Source organism: Gorilla gorilla, chromosome 14, assembly GCF_029281585.2.
Source record: "Gorilla gorilla gorilla isolate KB3781 chromosome 14, NHGRI_mGorGor1-v2.1_pri, whole genome shotgun sequence".
Lineage (NCBI taxonomy): Eukaryota > Metazoa > Chordata > Mammalia > Primates > Hominidae > Gorilla > Gorilla gorilla.
In genome coordinates, this window is record NC_073238.2 from 40,930,830 (window position 1) to 40,945,926 (window position 15,097).

The 15,097-nt window shown below is 38.5% G+C and overlaps 1 protein-coding gene across 4 annotated transcripts in view; it reads left to right on the forward strand.

Moving 5' to 3' along the window:
- Positions 1-15,097, forward strand: part of WASF3 (WASP family member 3) — a 131,279-nt gene that overhangs the window by 46,722 nt on the left and 69,460 nt on the right. For 2 of the 4 annotated variants that reach the window (XM_004054285.5, XM_019039893.4), the window contains exon 2: positions 8,653-8,750. The gene's annotated coding sequence lies outside the window, so the exon portion shown is untranslated. Of the gene's footprint in view, positions 1-6,237; positions 6,336-8,651; positions 8,751-15,097 lie in introns of those variants that run through there. The other 2 variants (XM_055359720.2, XM_055359721.1) reach the window with 2 other exon arrangements.

Genomic DNA, 15,097 nt, shown 5'->3' on the forward strand with positions numbered 1-15,097 from the left:
CAATGGGGAGCCTGTTGGATAAGAGCTTTAATTCATTCATCATATGTAAATGAGGTGGTACTCTTTGCAATCAAAGCTGTTTAATGAAGGTCATGATTAGGGGGAAAGAGTCAGAAGGCTGTTTTTAAGTAAGGTTGGTATATGCCTGAGATTTCACTTATAAACTTATAAATACATAATTAGTATTGAAAATTACTGTTTAATGTGCATCCGAAGTGCTTTGCATTTTTTTGGTTGATAAAAATAAATGTATTTGAAGAGTAAGTTACTGAGCAATAAAAAAAAGGAGTCCATTTAGTAGCAAAATTACACGATGCTTCTCATTCTACATTCTGAAATAGGCTATTTTTAGCATCTCTTTGAATCAGGGATGAATTCTAGTTATAGGGTTCAGTAATTAAAGCAGAGAAAAATACAAAGTAGTTTGGGCAAGAAAATCTTTTTACTTGGGTTGGATTTGTGTCAAGGTTTAAACTGTCATCTCAAGGGCCTCCCTGGAAGCCACTGTTTTGGTAATCTTTGTGGGGTCAAGAGCAACAGAAAGTGCCAAAAGATCAGCCAAGGACACAGTGTCCCCCTTTTTTAGAACAGGGGAGTTTTAAAACTTCTGGAATCCTGGTATTTCATAACTGGTGATCTTGTATCTGTGTTCTCTGCACAATCCTGGACAGAGGTGCCAGGGTCCTTTGGTCTCTCCCTGTCTTTCCTGTCCTCAGGCACTTCCTTCTGGTCAGTGCTTCCACCCTCAGGACCTCTGCCCCTCTGTCCAGCTGCCCTGCTGGCCCCTGGTTTTCCTCCAGTTCTCAGGCTGCCTCTGAGTATTGCTAAAGAAAACTGCTTAATGATGCCCTTGGTACCAGTCCACATTTGTATTTAATGATGGTAGATTATTCAGAATGTTGCTGAATAGCTTCTTTACTTGGTTCTAGTCAGCAGTCTTTCCTCAAGCTGGAAGCCTTATTTTATCATGAGAAAGTTGTTATTATTATTTTATCTTTTTATGCCCATTACAAAGAAGCTCATTAACTGTTTGGTGGAGTCGAAACAACTGTTGATTCAAATTCTCATGCTTTATGCTTGTGTGGCACTTAAAAGTGGTGATCACAGAGGCAACTCAGGGTCACTAAATACGGGGCAAGTTCAGCTTTTCTAGTTGAAGTAGGTTAGGAAGATGCATTTTTTTTAAACCTCTGCATTTGGGGAAAAAAATAACTTTCACAAATGTTTTTGAGTGTTGTCTATGTGCCAAGTATTGTGCCAAGTGCTGGAATTAAAAAGAAAAAGATTTGTCACAGTGAAGAATGGAATTAGGGATCAAAGTATTAGGATCCACAGGTGGCTGCCCGGGGCCAGACCTGTCTACTGTGAACATTAAAAAATGAAGGTTAACTGTTACCCATAGGCAGAAACATCGATTAGATAATCGAGTTTTCCTTTGAAAACCAATTATATTTACTACGGATTTCTAACCATTTTCAACCTCTAAATTTTTTTATTTCTAGTAGTTCACTTTTTGTTGTGGTAGTGAATAACTAGGCAAATGCAAGAGTAGAACTAAATTTGAACTTAAATCATCTTGGTTTTAGGTTTTTGTTTGCTCATTTGTTTACTATTTGTTTTGTTCTGAATCCACATTGATTGAGAGGGTGCCATGAATTCCTTTCTATGTGAAACCCTGGGATTGGTACTGAGATGCAGTGAACGTGCCCCAGGTCTGGTGGGTTGTTCAGGCTGGTGGGGCGGCACCTGGTGGTGCAGTAACAGTGCTTGGTGCTCTTTATTGCTTGCTAAATGAGGTAGATGGCTCTTCCCATGGGTTAGCTCATTTAATTCTCACAGTCTAATTTTTGTAGTTAGGGAAACTTAGGTTTAAATAAACTGCTCAGAGTTTTCTGTAGCCTCACAGGAGACAGACAGGTGGATACACACACACTTTATTTCAGGAGCAAGTTCTCCATCTGGAGCTGTTTGACTCTCTTTTCTTTTCTCTTTTTTTTCGTGTGTGTGTGTGTGTGTGTGTGTGTGTGTGTGTGTGTGTGTGTGTGTGTGTGTGTCGGGGACAGGATCTCACTCTGTTACCTAGGCTGGAATGCAATGGTGTGATCGTAGCTCACTGCAGGCTTGACCTCCCAAGCTGAAGCGATCCTCCCACCTCAGCCTCCTGAGTAGCTGGGACTACAGGTGTGCGTCACCATGCCCAGCTAATTTTTTTTTTTTTTTTAAAGATACGGATTTTGCCCTGTTGCCCGGGCTGGTCTCAAACTCCTGGGCTCAAGCAATCCTCTTGCCTCAGCCTCCCAAAAGGCTGGGATTACAGGTGTGAGCCACTGCCCTGGCCCTTTGACTACCTCTCGTAGCACAATATTTAGTTGGTGATAAGAGTTTATCTTCATATTGACTTTGTATATTCTTTGCATCTCAAAGGACAGAAATCAGTCTGTTGGTGTCACTGTTCCTCTCTTGTTTACTGCAGCTGGAACCAGTCTTCTGTCATAGCACTTTCCATGCTCAGTAGTCCCCCCATATCCGACGTTTCACTTACCGCAGTTTCAGTTACTGGCAGTCACCTGTGGTCTGAAAATATTAAGATAATTTTGTGCATGCACGTGAGAGAGAGACCACATTCATGTGACTTTTATTACAGTATGTTGGTGTAATTGTTCTATTTTATTATGAGTTATTGTTAGTCTTACTGTGCCTAATTTATAAGTTAAATGTGCCTAATTTATAAAATAAGTTATCATAGGTATGTCTGTATAGGAGAAAATTTAGTATATAGGGTTTAGTACTATCCGCAGTTTTAGGCATCTGCTGAGTGTCTTGGACTGTATACCTCTCAGATGGTAGGGAGGGTTCCTGTGTCTCTCCACTTAACACTTTCTAGCTTGTGGTGTGGTATTTTTTGATGTAATGCTTTACGTTTGTGTGATTCATAGTTATATTTCTAATGCCTAATAGTGGGCTAGTGTCAAAAGGCAAATTAAAAATCTAATTAAAAATAAAGATCTAATTGGCTTTTATTTGTGATTCTAGCATTGAATCGTACCTCATTCTATAAAACAGGATGGGTGTTCCAGTGAACTGAGGAGAGGAGCTTGGCTTTATAGGCAAAAAAAAAGGCTGAAGAAAGCAGAAATAAAGAATGAACAGCAGATTGGTCATTTCAGAATTACTTTCCTTACAGGGTTAAAACAGAGGAAACTTTTCTTATTATCCCAGCTCAGGTAAACTGGGCCTCTTCTGATTGGTGGCCATGAATCTCTTATTTTTGTTTTTTGTTTTTAATAGAAAACTGGCTTGTTTCAGAGCAGTTTTTTGTTTTGTTTTGTTTTTGAAACAGGGTCTTGCTCTGTCGCCCAGACTGGAGTGCTGTGGAGTGATCTCAACTCACTCACTGCAGTGTCAGCCTCCCGGGCTCAGGTGATCCTCCTGCTTCAGCCTCCTGAGTAGGTGGAACCACAGGAGTGCGCCACCATGCCTAGCTAATTTTTAAATTATATGTAGAGATGAGGTCTCCATGTGTTGCCCAGGCTGTCTCAAACTCCTAGGCTTAAGAGATAATCCTACCTAGGCCTCTCAAAATGCTGGGATTACAGACATGAGCCACCGTACCCAGCTGAGTTCAGTTTAAGTGGTAGTTACCACAAGTGATTCCATTCTGGTTTGGTCTGGTCTACTGGGGCCTAGTACAGGAGCTCAGTCCAAAATAATGTACCCCCCCACCCCACCCCCGTCCCCTTAAACTATGTTGAACAGTAGTAAATGCTTGAATGAATTGAAGAGTGGTTGATATGGTCCAGATCGTTGCCTGGGTTATCAGATTCTCTGGCCAGGGACTGTTAGCCCAGAGGTATGGGCCACTCATGGATCTTTACAATGCCATATCAGGCATGGGTTCCTTTTTCTTTGTATTTTACTAGGCAGTTATTGTTCATTAAATGGAAGGGAAAGAAAATATTATCTTATGATTCTTGTATTTAGGTCTGTGGTAAGTAGTTTTTGAGTGAATAAAGTACTCAAAACTTGGAGAATTTCTCTTTATTTGCTCTCTCTTAGTATAATTAATACAGTTTTATTGAAATTAAAATGCACCTAGCTGAGAATGTGATACACATAGGTGTTCAGTGAATGTCAGCTAACGTTATTTTTGTTTTAGCTTACAGCAGTATCTCTTCTGCTACTTGTTTTGTATTTATTTTTGTTTACTCTTTCCCACCAGATAAACTTTCTGGGGGGCAAAGACCTTACTATTTGACATTGTTTTTTGCCTCGCTTTCTATGAGAGGTCAATTATGTGTTGAATTGTATGGTGGGGCCAGCTAAAATGTGTTCATACTGGCTCTGACTTTAAAAGGTGTGGAACCGTTGTAGCAATGGGGTATCGAAGCTCAGATAGTCAACCTGAGAGACCAAGAAAGAGGAGAAACACAAAGATTGCTGTCTTGTTATGCTAGACATATGCTTTTTGCTAAAAAATTCGTATTTGACATTCTTACGAGATATATTTCTCTGAAGCTAGACGCGGTTACATTTCTATAGTGTCTTGCAGTCTCATAAATAGAACGTTATACGTGAATAGTTAAAAACATTGGTGATGTGATCTCATCGATAGAAGTGAAAAGAAGAACATAGAATTTCAGCCTGGTTTAGGAGGTAAGGCTGGAAAAATAAGTGGGGAAATAGAGCTATATCTCGAGCTAGCTTCTCATTTCTGGAAAACTAGAATTTGGAGGCTTACAAGAGATGTCAAGGACCAAAATAGTAAATCCAAATACAATCAGATTAGGATAATATTGATAGATTAACAATGAGTCATTTAGATACAACCTGTTCTCAGGTTAAGTGTTTTCATGTAGCAGAATTCTTTATTTCATATTGATTTTGGATGTCGTGGATAAGTAAGATTAAAGGGCGTATTACTAGGGAAAATTTTATTATCATAGACCTTGTAAAATGCCCTATAGTACAAAATTAGGTATCATGAGATAAACTCTGTCATTTCTCTCATCAGACTACAGAGAAATGTAACCTGAGTGTAAAGTGAGCTGCTGACAAGGTGAATGGTCTGAAAGTATTTGAAATTACCTGCACTCACGTTGGCTGTCATAACGCTGCGTGGTCCCCTCCTCCCCTTCCCCTCTTCTTTTTGGAAAAAGACTTTTTTTTTTTTTTTTTTTTTTTTACTAGGCAGTTATTTTTCCTGGCTTGACTTGTGGTCTGTGATTATTCTCTAAATTGTGACTTCCAGTGGTTTCATGATGTCATTTTTCTTTTCTTTTTTCCCTGAATGGTATAAATAAGTTTTATTTAGTAGTAGTATTTTAATACTTAGGCCTAGAGACAGCAGGATTATATTTTGTTGCTACCATATTGAGGTCATTATTTGGAACCTGAGTGAACAAGGATAAGTACATCTGTGATGGGATTTTAGCGGGGAGAGGTCCTTAAAGATTACCCAGTCTGTTCCTCTAGTCAGTGATTTGTTCATTTATTCAAATATTTGAGTGTCTATATGCTTTTCTTTGCAGTATTTGTTTTCCCAGATGTTGATAATAACACCTTCAGTACAACTATCTCAAGCCAAAAATCTTAGAAGAGTACTGTCCAACCTAGTAGCCACTAGCCACATGTTACTATTTAAATGAACATTAGTTAAAATGAAGTAAAATATGGAGTTCCTCACTCACATTAGCACATTTCAAGCTGGATCCATGTGGCTGGAGGCTGCCCTCTGGGACACTGTCACTGTGTAGAACATTTCCATCACTGCAGGACATTCATTTGGACAGCACTACCTCAGAGCACTCCTTGACTCCAGGGGAGTCAGCATCCCCATCCCCATCCACTTAATCTCCCGAGACCTACGTCTGTCAGATTTGTTCCCTTTAAAGAATCCTCCCTTGTCTTAGTTTAGGTCTTCATCAGCTGTCTTCTGAATTACGGCTTAAATTCAGTGACCAGTCTTGTGAAGCTGTCTCTGCCATTGCCCCTCCAGCTGTAGCCACCTTCTCCCTTGTGGTCTGTGCATCCCCCATATACACCTGTCAGAGCACTGGCCCCACGGAATGCTACATGGTTGTTTACAGACTTTTCTTCTTGTGGACTGAGAGGTTCTTGGGAGTCCAGGGTTGGGCTTTGGTTTTACCAGGGGGAGGGGCAGGCACAGTGACTGACACATAACTACATATATATGTGTTTATTGAGCAGGTAGAGGCATGGATGGATGGAGGCCATAGCAGGTTGCAGTTTGAAGGCAAGAGACCTTTGGATACCTGGAAACTAGACGACAGGAGGGCATTTGTGACACAGGGAGTGTAACAGATGCAAGGCCAGAGGTAGGAAGTTACAGGGCAATTCTGCTTCTGGACAGTAGCCACAGGAGAGCACTGTCAGCACCATTCAGAGTGTAGCCATGTACGGAAATAGAATTGGAGTGATGGTGTTGCATAGAAGCATGCTTTCCTGTTCTGGCCAGTATTGCACCTCGTAGTAGAGGTGCTGTGTTTCCACTGAGCAGCCTTAACCTGTGACTTCAAAGGAGTTACTGATATGCTCTCCATTGTCAAATGAGGCTACGTATTCACAAAGTCTAGTTAATTCTTCAAGACTTTTATGGTTCTTGACTTAATGTTAGAAATGTTAGCAGCTCAGCAGCAAAGAAAAAGGCATGTGTCCATGCCCAAAAGGAGACAATCCAATGTAGATATTACTTACTTACTCCTTTTTTTTTTTTTTTTTTGGTAGAGATGGGGTTTTGCAGTGTTGCCCAAGCTGGTCTCAAACTCCTGGGCTCGTGATCTGCCTGCTTTAGCCTCCCAGAGTGCTGAGATTACAGGTGTGAGCCACACCGTGCCTGGCAAGAACAGTTGCTTTCTAGTCAGACTCATCCTGACTCCTCTTTTTCGTAGCTGTGTGATCCTAAAAACCTCACTTTTTGATCCTAATTTCTTCATTTTTAAATAGAGATATTACCTGCCTGTGAGGACTAAGTTAAATGTATATGACGTGTTAGCTCTATGCTTAGACCTGAGTAAAACATTTACCAGTAATAGCTAATAACAAAAATAATAAGTCCATAGCCTTTCACACAAATGGGAAAATTCATAATTGTGTTTCACAAAGGAAGAGTTAACACGTGATTCTTAAACATAAATGGTCATCCAGAAAATACATAGGATGTTGGACATTTTCCTTGTCCTTAGGCGTAGTTAGCTGGATATAACCATCTCTTAAGTGAAATGTATAGGGCTGGTTACCCTAAAAATCGTCAAGTTGAATCAGCTGATCTAGTAGAGGTAAAATTAGGCCTGGATAATCTAAACCCAGGGATAATTTTCTGTATTTGGAAATAAGGTGATCACTTATGCAGATTACTTAGGAAAAAGCTCACTTTTCTCTTCTATTCAGCATCAAGAGCATGCAGTACAGCTGCTCTGAAGGAAGAGAAGAAAATTGTGTGCTGCTTTAGTTTTAAATAAGTAAAATAGGACGTATAAAATGGAGTATCGCTGAATGATCATTCTTTTTTTTTTTTTTTTTTGTACTGTTAAAAGGATGGTTGCGGTCTTAACTATGTGAGTTCTTAGAATCTACTGGCCTACATAGAATTCATGGGGGTCCAGATAATTCCTTTTAGTAGACTCAAAGTTGCTTTTCTTCCATAATGAAATGGCACAGTTATCTGCTTTCTCATGCCTGGACCTCCTTTCCCAAGCTTGATGCCTCCCACCCTTGTTTGACCTTCCTGAAGCTGCACCCCGCCCCACTTCTGGGCCACTGTTCTCTCGCTTTCTTGCATCTACCTTATCGTATTAAAATTATCTGCATTTATTTGTTACCCTCACAAGACTGAGTACCTTCACAAACAGGCATTTTCTTATTCATTTTTATGTGTTCAGTGTTTAAAGAGGGGCTGACTTCTACAAGATGCTTGGTACAGTCTTGCTGAGTGAATGGATGCATGTTCACTAAAATTTTCTTGTATGTATTCTTCCCAAGTAGACCATAATTCTGAGTAGGAAACTATGTCATGCTTCTTGTTACCTCATAGCTCTAGCACATTGGTATACAACATTGATCAGTTTGCTCTGTAGCCTTACTGTTAATGTCCAGTGTCCTGGAAACACCTTCTAGGGTGTATTTGGCAGTTATTAAATCTGTTACTATTTTATCCCTGTAGCTACTATTAGAATATTTATAAAATGATCTCCAAGACTTTTATTGAACTTGAATATTGTTATGGGAAAAATCGATACAAATGCACTTATTAGCTACAGTTCTTATGTGAATGATTACTATTATTTGATTCAGTCTGTAGGCAGTAACAAAACCTAAAATACATGTGTTGTTGAGTAAATGAATTGAGCAGTTCAGTTGAACACACTTAGACTTGACTTTTTCTTTTTCTGCCCTTCAGCTATTATTTACTGTGAGTCCTTGAAGTTAATTTCAGAGGTTTTTCAGGATAGGGGGTTGGAATTATACAGGATTTCACACACCTTATTAGCTCCTTAACATAATTAAAAAAGAACTAGTTCAGGGATTAGAGCTCCCTTGAAATTGTTGAAATGTGAAATTTGAATTTAAGACTTTCTTGAAGACTTGAATGCATTTTGCCTACTGGTAATTAATTTTTTTTTCTTTTCTTTATAGTTTGAGTTTTGATTGCTGTTAACTACTACTGATAACTGAGCCAAAGTGGTGATGCTACTTGAGGGGAATTTCTGCAACCCATAGTCAACAATTACATGGTAAGAGTGTGTGCCTTTTACCCTTAAAGCCATTTAATTTCTGTAACATAGTTTAGAAATTTAATTAGAAATAGAAATAGCATAAAATATTTTAATATTTTTGAATATTAAATATTTAATATTAATATACTTTAATATGTAAATATTAACAGCAGGTAATATTTTAGAGCTTTAGATCCTAATTAATAGTTTGGGACATTGAAAGAGAAAAAAACTTGATATATTCACTTCCATGTTAAATTTTTTTTGTGAAAAACGTGATTATGTAGTTTATGACTTATTAAGCTGAGATCTCAGTCTTCCTACCTCTGTTTTTGCCCATTTACTTTTTCTTTCCTGGAATTTAACCAATTCTTTGTTATCTGAATCTTTCTAGTAATGAATGGGTATGAGAAGTCAAGATTTAAAAACTTAAACCTAATCAGTTGGCCGGACACGGTGGCTCATGCCTGTAATCCCAGCATTTTGGGAGGCCGAGGTGGGTGGATCATGAGGTCAGGAGATCGCGACCATCCTGGCTAACACAGTGAAAGCCCATCTCTACTAAAGACACGCAAAAATTAGACAGGTGTGGTGGCATGTGCCTGTAATTCCAGCTACTCGGGAGGCTGAGGCCCGAGAATGGTGTGAACCCAGAAGGCGGAGCTTGCAGTGAGCCGAGATCGTGCCACTGCACTCCAGCCTGGCGACAGAGTGAGACTCCATCTCAAGAAAACCTCAAAAAACCAAAAGCAAACCTAGTCAGTTTTACTGTAATTTACTCTGAACTGAGGTGGTGGTGATCGTGATAGTGGCTAAAATGAGGTTTTTGAATTATTTATGGATTTCAGTGAGCTGTCTTACTCTAATTTTAAGGGGTAATTGAGGAGCAATGAGACATAGCAGACTAGTAGGGCAAGTTATTTCTTTGAGCTTCACTTTCCTCATATGCAGAATACTGTCATCTGTCTTGCCTGATTTATGGAACTGTAAAAATCAAATGAGAGGATGTATATGGAATTTTCCTTTTCTTTCTTTCTTTCTTTCTTTTTTCTCTTGGAAGGATAGGGAGAGAATAACACGTCTTTTGGTTTTAAGATGATATTGAAAGAGAACATAAGGTAGAAGAAAGGCTATTATACCAGAATTAGAAGCTGGAAGATTGATCTCTAATCCTAGCTTGCCTTGACCTTGGGCATATCATTACATATTAATTTACCATAGGAAAATTGAACTTGATTTCCATACTTTCACTTTACAGGTAATTTTTCAGGAATGTATCTGTGTTCTCTGACCACAGTTTAATTAAGCTAGAAATCAGTATCACATACCCAAGAAATTCCAAAATATTTTGAAATTAATGATCACAGCCTGAAAATCCATGGTTAAAGAGGAGCTTACAAGGCAAAATACTTTGAATTGAATGAAAAGGAAAGCATAATGTATCAAAACATATGCGATGCACCTAAAGCACTACTTTAAGGGGAAATTTATAGTGTTAAATGCTTATATTAGAAAATAAAAGTTAAATAGCTTTTGGGCTTTTCCTGTATGTCATGATGGGTTACAGGCTGATTGTAGTTCTGATAAATGGTTTCTTTCACTTCCTATCCAATTAATGTGAAAAGGGGAGATAGTTAACTTTTTTTGTCAGGCAAGCATTTATTTTTTAACACGGATACTGTCTAGTATTTGTGTTCCACTTTATAGTTTTTGGGGGGCTTCCAGGTGTGTCATCTCACCACAGCCTTTTGAGATAACCAGGCAGATATTACTGCTTTCATATTTAGAATAAGGACTTGAGGCTTATGGAGGTCTCAGCTCTTGAAGAACTCGGGGCTTCTGCTTGCCACGCCATCTGCTTGTTTTGCTGCTGTGCTGCATTTCCAGGCCTTTTGTAGAAGCGCTATCTGTGTTCAGACTGTTGTAGGTGGCACACTCTGATTAGCTTGGTGAGGCAGATTCTGTTCGATGAGGGAATTGTCTAGGAGGAGTGCTTTTTCTTAGGCATTTCCGTTGGTGTTTGTATTATGCCCATCAGAGGTGGCCTTTTATTAAGTACCATTTTGGAGCTATGTCTATCTGGTTGCTAAATGTGTCTTTCCTGTCTCATTTCTTTTATCATGATATTTAGTCCTGTGTGTGGCTAACAGTCAACTTACATTTACTTGACCTTCATGTTAGAATGTACATATTAAATAAATGTTCAGTGATCTCTTACTTTGTCATACTCAGATTATCTGTCGCCACAGATTCGGTTTTTTTTTGGTTTTTGTTTTGGTTTTGGTTTTTTTTGAGACGGAGTCTCGCTCTGTCACCAGGCTGGTGTGCAGTGGTATAATCTCGGCTCACTGCAACCTCTGACTCCCTGGTTCAAGCGATTCTCCTGCCTCAGCCTCCCGAGTAGCTGGGGTTACAGGCACGTGCCACCATGTCCAGCTAATTTTTGTATTTTTAATAGAGACAGGGTTTCACCATGTTGGCCAGGATGGTCTCGATCTCCTGACCTTGTGATCCCCCTGCCTCTGCCTCCCAAAGTGCTGGGATTACAAGTGTGAGCCACTGTGCCCAGCCCACAGATTCATTTTTAAACTGCTTTATTGAGGAATAATTGACATACAGTAAACTATGCTTATTTAAAATGTATAATTTGATAAGTTATTTGAAATATGTATACACCCATGATACCATCAATGTAGTTGAACTGGTGACCATTGTTTCCTCATGGCCCTTGGTCATTTTTCCCTTTTGTTTCCCTCCTACCCTCACATAACCGCTGCTCTGCTTTCTGTCCCTATAGATAAGTTTATATTTCCTAGAATGTTATGTAAATGGAATAATACAGTATGTAGTATTTTCATCTGGCTTTCATTCAGCATAGAGATTCATCTCTTGTTGTTGCATGTATCAGTAGTTCATTCCATGTTATCATTGAATAGTACCTCACTGTATGGATGTAATGCAGTTTGTTTATCCATTCACCTGCTAAGGGACACTTGGATTGTTTCTAGTTTTTGCCTGTTACAAATAAAGCTGCATGAACATTCATATACAAGTCTTTATGTGGGCACATGCTTTTATTTATTTTGGGTAAATAGGAGTAGAATGGCTGGATCTTGTGATAAATGTATGTTTAACTTTTTAAGAAACTTGCAAACCATTTTCCAAAGATTATTTTATTTCTCTTGAGCAGTGGATGATAGTTCCAGTTTATCCATGTTCTCATAAGCACTCTGTATGAACAGTCTTTTTAAGTTTAGCCATTCTCATCAGTGTGCAGTCATATCTCCTGCGGTTTTAATTTGCCTCTCCTTAATGACTAATGCTGTTGAGCATTTTTCATGTGCTTGCTTGCCATCTGCATAACTTCTTTAGTGAAGTGTCTGTTCAAATCTTGTGCCCATTTTAAGAAATTGGATACTTTATTATAGAGTTTCAAGAATTTATATATTCTGTGTCAGATCTTTATCAGATATATGATTTGTACTTTTATTCATTTTAATAGCATTTTTTTTCCTTTTTACCCCAGAATGAAATTTTTGGGAGCCATATGGGATTATTTTTTGGTTTTATTTTTTGCACTTTCCCCAACCCCCATAAAAGTAGTTGCTCTTTGTCATCTTCTTCCTTTTCTTCCATTTTCTGGCAGGGCACTTAGTTTGTATTCTCTTTTTGGGGGGCTGTACATGAGTCAATACCTGTGCAGGACAGAAGACCCCTAATTAGTGAATATGTTTGCATGGCTGGGATGGTCAGCTCTTTATTTCTGGAGGCTGGAGATCTGCCATTCCAGTTGTCATCAGTATTGACTTGTTGTCCCTGGGGTGTAGTCAAAGGCCTCACCTGAAGTACTACAAGGTCAGAAGCCAGAACAGGGCCAGATTCAGATTCAATGATGAAAATGCTGGAGACAATTCACCAACATCCCTTGATTTTTACATGTTCATTTCTGATTGAATTGTATTGTGCTTACTGTGTGATTGTAATTTTCTGTGTGATTGCAATTAACTTTTTTGTGTGACCTAATTCATAGCTTTTTTCTTACAACTTTTCCGTGTTTTCTTTTTAAAATATGCATTCTCACATTTATGTATAACATTTTTAAAAACTATCAATTAACACTTGTTAATTGTATTATTCAAATCTTGGTCTTTATTGGTTTCTGAGAAAAGTATGTTGGGTCTTCTACAAAAGGATAATAAAAGTTCATAATTGTCATTTTTAGTGTTTTTTTTTTACCAATTGAATATGATAAGTGTCTTCCCCTCCATCTGTTTTTGTTGCGTTCACCTTGAGTTTCTCTTGTGTCTTAGAACCTGACTCCCTTTTGTTGTTAGCATTTGCCTGGTGTATATTTTTAATCTCTTTATTTTTATCACTCCTAGTTATTTCATTTTAGATGTATTCTTGAATATTTATCTTACAAAACCTAAACAACTCGGTGTGTTGCTGCTTTGTTCAGTGGAGGCTGTTTGGTGAGTGGTAAGGACATGGACTGAGTCCAGGCTGCCTGGGGTTGAATTCAGGCACTGCATAAACTGGCTGTGTGGTGTCTGTCAAGTTTACTTAAATATTAGTGCTTGTTTCTTCCCTATACAATGGAAATATTAATAGTTTCTGTCTCATTTATAAGAATTAAATGAGCTAATATATGTAAAATTCTTAACAGTGCATGGCACATTCTATAAGTGGTTTGGCTGTGTCCCCACCCAAAATCTCATGTTGAGTCGTAGTCCCCATAATCCCTACGTGTCAAGGGAGAGACCAGGTGGAGGTAATTGAATCATGGGGGCAGTCTCCCCCATGATGTTCTTGTGATAGTGAATTCTCATGAGATCTGATGATTTTTTAAGTGTTTGGTAGTTCCTCCTGCATTCATTCTCCCTCCGGCTGCCTTGTGAAGAAGGTGCCTTGATTCCCCTTTGCCCTCTGCCAGTTGGTAAGTTTCCTGAGGCCTCCCCAGCCATGTGAAACTGTGATTCAATTAAACCTCTTTCCTTTCTAAATTACCCAGTCTTGGGAGTATCTTTTTAGCAGTGTGAAAACAGACGAATACGAAGTCTTAGCCATTAATAGTGAGTTCACCCATTAACACTTACTGTGATTATTTGGAAGGCCATAATCACTATTAGTGCCTCCTTTTTGTTAAAAAAATTAATACTTTCTTGTCCATTGCTGACTTTATTACAATTTTTTCCTGTAATGGTTTGTTATTTGTATATCCAGTATCTTCTAGTTGTTTGTGCAAAATCAAAATATTGATCATGCAGATAACACCTGAATATCTACGTCTTTTAAAAACTTGCAACACATTTGCAATTAAAGTACCTTTTGAGTCTCAGCTCTGTTCCTCCTCCCTTAGAATAATAAATTCATTATTATGAATTTGAGACGTTTCCTTCTCTGACACACGCTCTCTCGCTCTCTCTCAGTCCCCGCCGTCTCCCCCACCTCCGCCCCCCCGTCTCTTTCATATATGTAGGACTACATAGTACTTTTTACTAAATGGCATACTGTAATTGTGAACTTTGTATTTTTCATTCACTGCTATGTTTTGGAGGACACTCCATATATATATTTATCTTGTTTCTTTTAACAGCTGCCTTTCCCCTATTGGTAGTCATTTCCAGTTTATCTCTATGTCAGACAGTGCTGCTGTGAACATTCTTGTACGTGAATTCTGTGCACAAGTGAGAATGTTTCTCAGAATAAGAGATGGAAATGCTACGGTCCATAGTATGCATATTCCTAGTTTTATTAGATATAATTCTTTCGAAGGACAATTTGATGGTTGGCTGCCATTTGTATTTCTCTGATGTAAATTGCCCAGATCTTTTCATTGTGGTTCTCCAACCACACATCTCATGGCCACAGTCCTTCCTGTCATATTTTTGGCTTGTGGTTTCTTCCTTTAATCTCATCCCGTTGCCTTTCAACTTTGGAGGTTATCTATCATTTGTAGTCCTGTAGTATTGTTGCACATATTTTAAATGTACATCTTTTTCATCATTTCTGTGGGTTTGAAACAAAGGAGAAGCCTAGTCTAGGTGCTCTGTTTATTATGTTCTATTTCTTTAATCTTCCATTTCAAATTATATAATTTTTGAAAGGATTTCCTATAAATGAGCTAAGGTTATGCACATACATGCCATACACAACCTGCTTATAAGTGTCTCATTTTAATGGAGAAATATGCTTAGCATATGCTGCAGCCTTAAATGGAAAGTAGATTACATTTAATCCCAAATCAAGGAAATGGAGATTGTTGTTCTTCCTTGTCTGAAATGTCACCTTAAACTGCTGTTTTCCTTAGTTTACCCACAGCAGCATTTCTGTAAGTCTCTTTGGAGGCTGGGTATATATTCTAG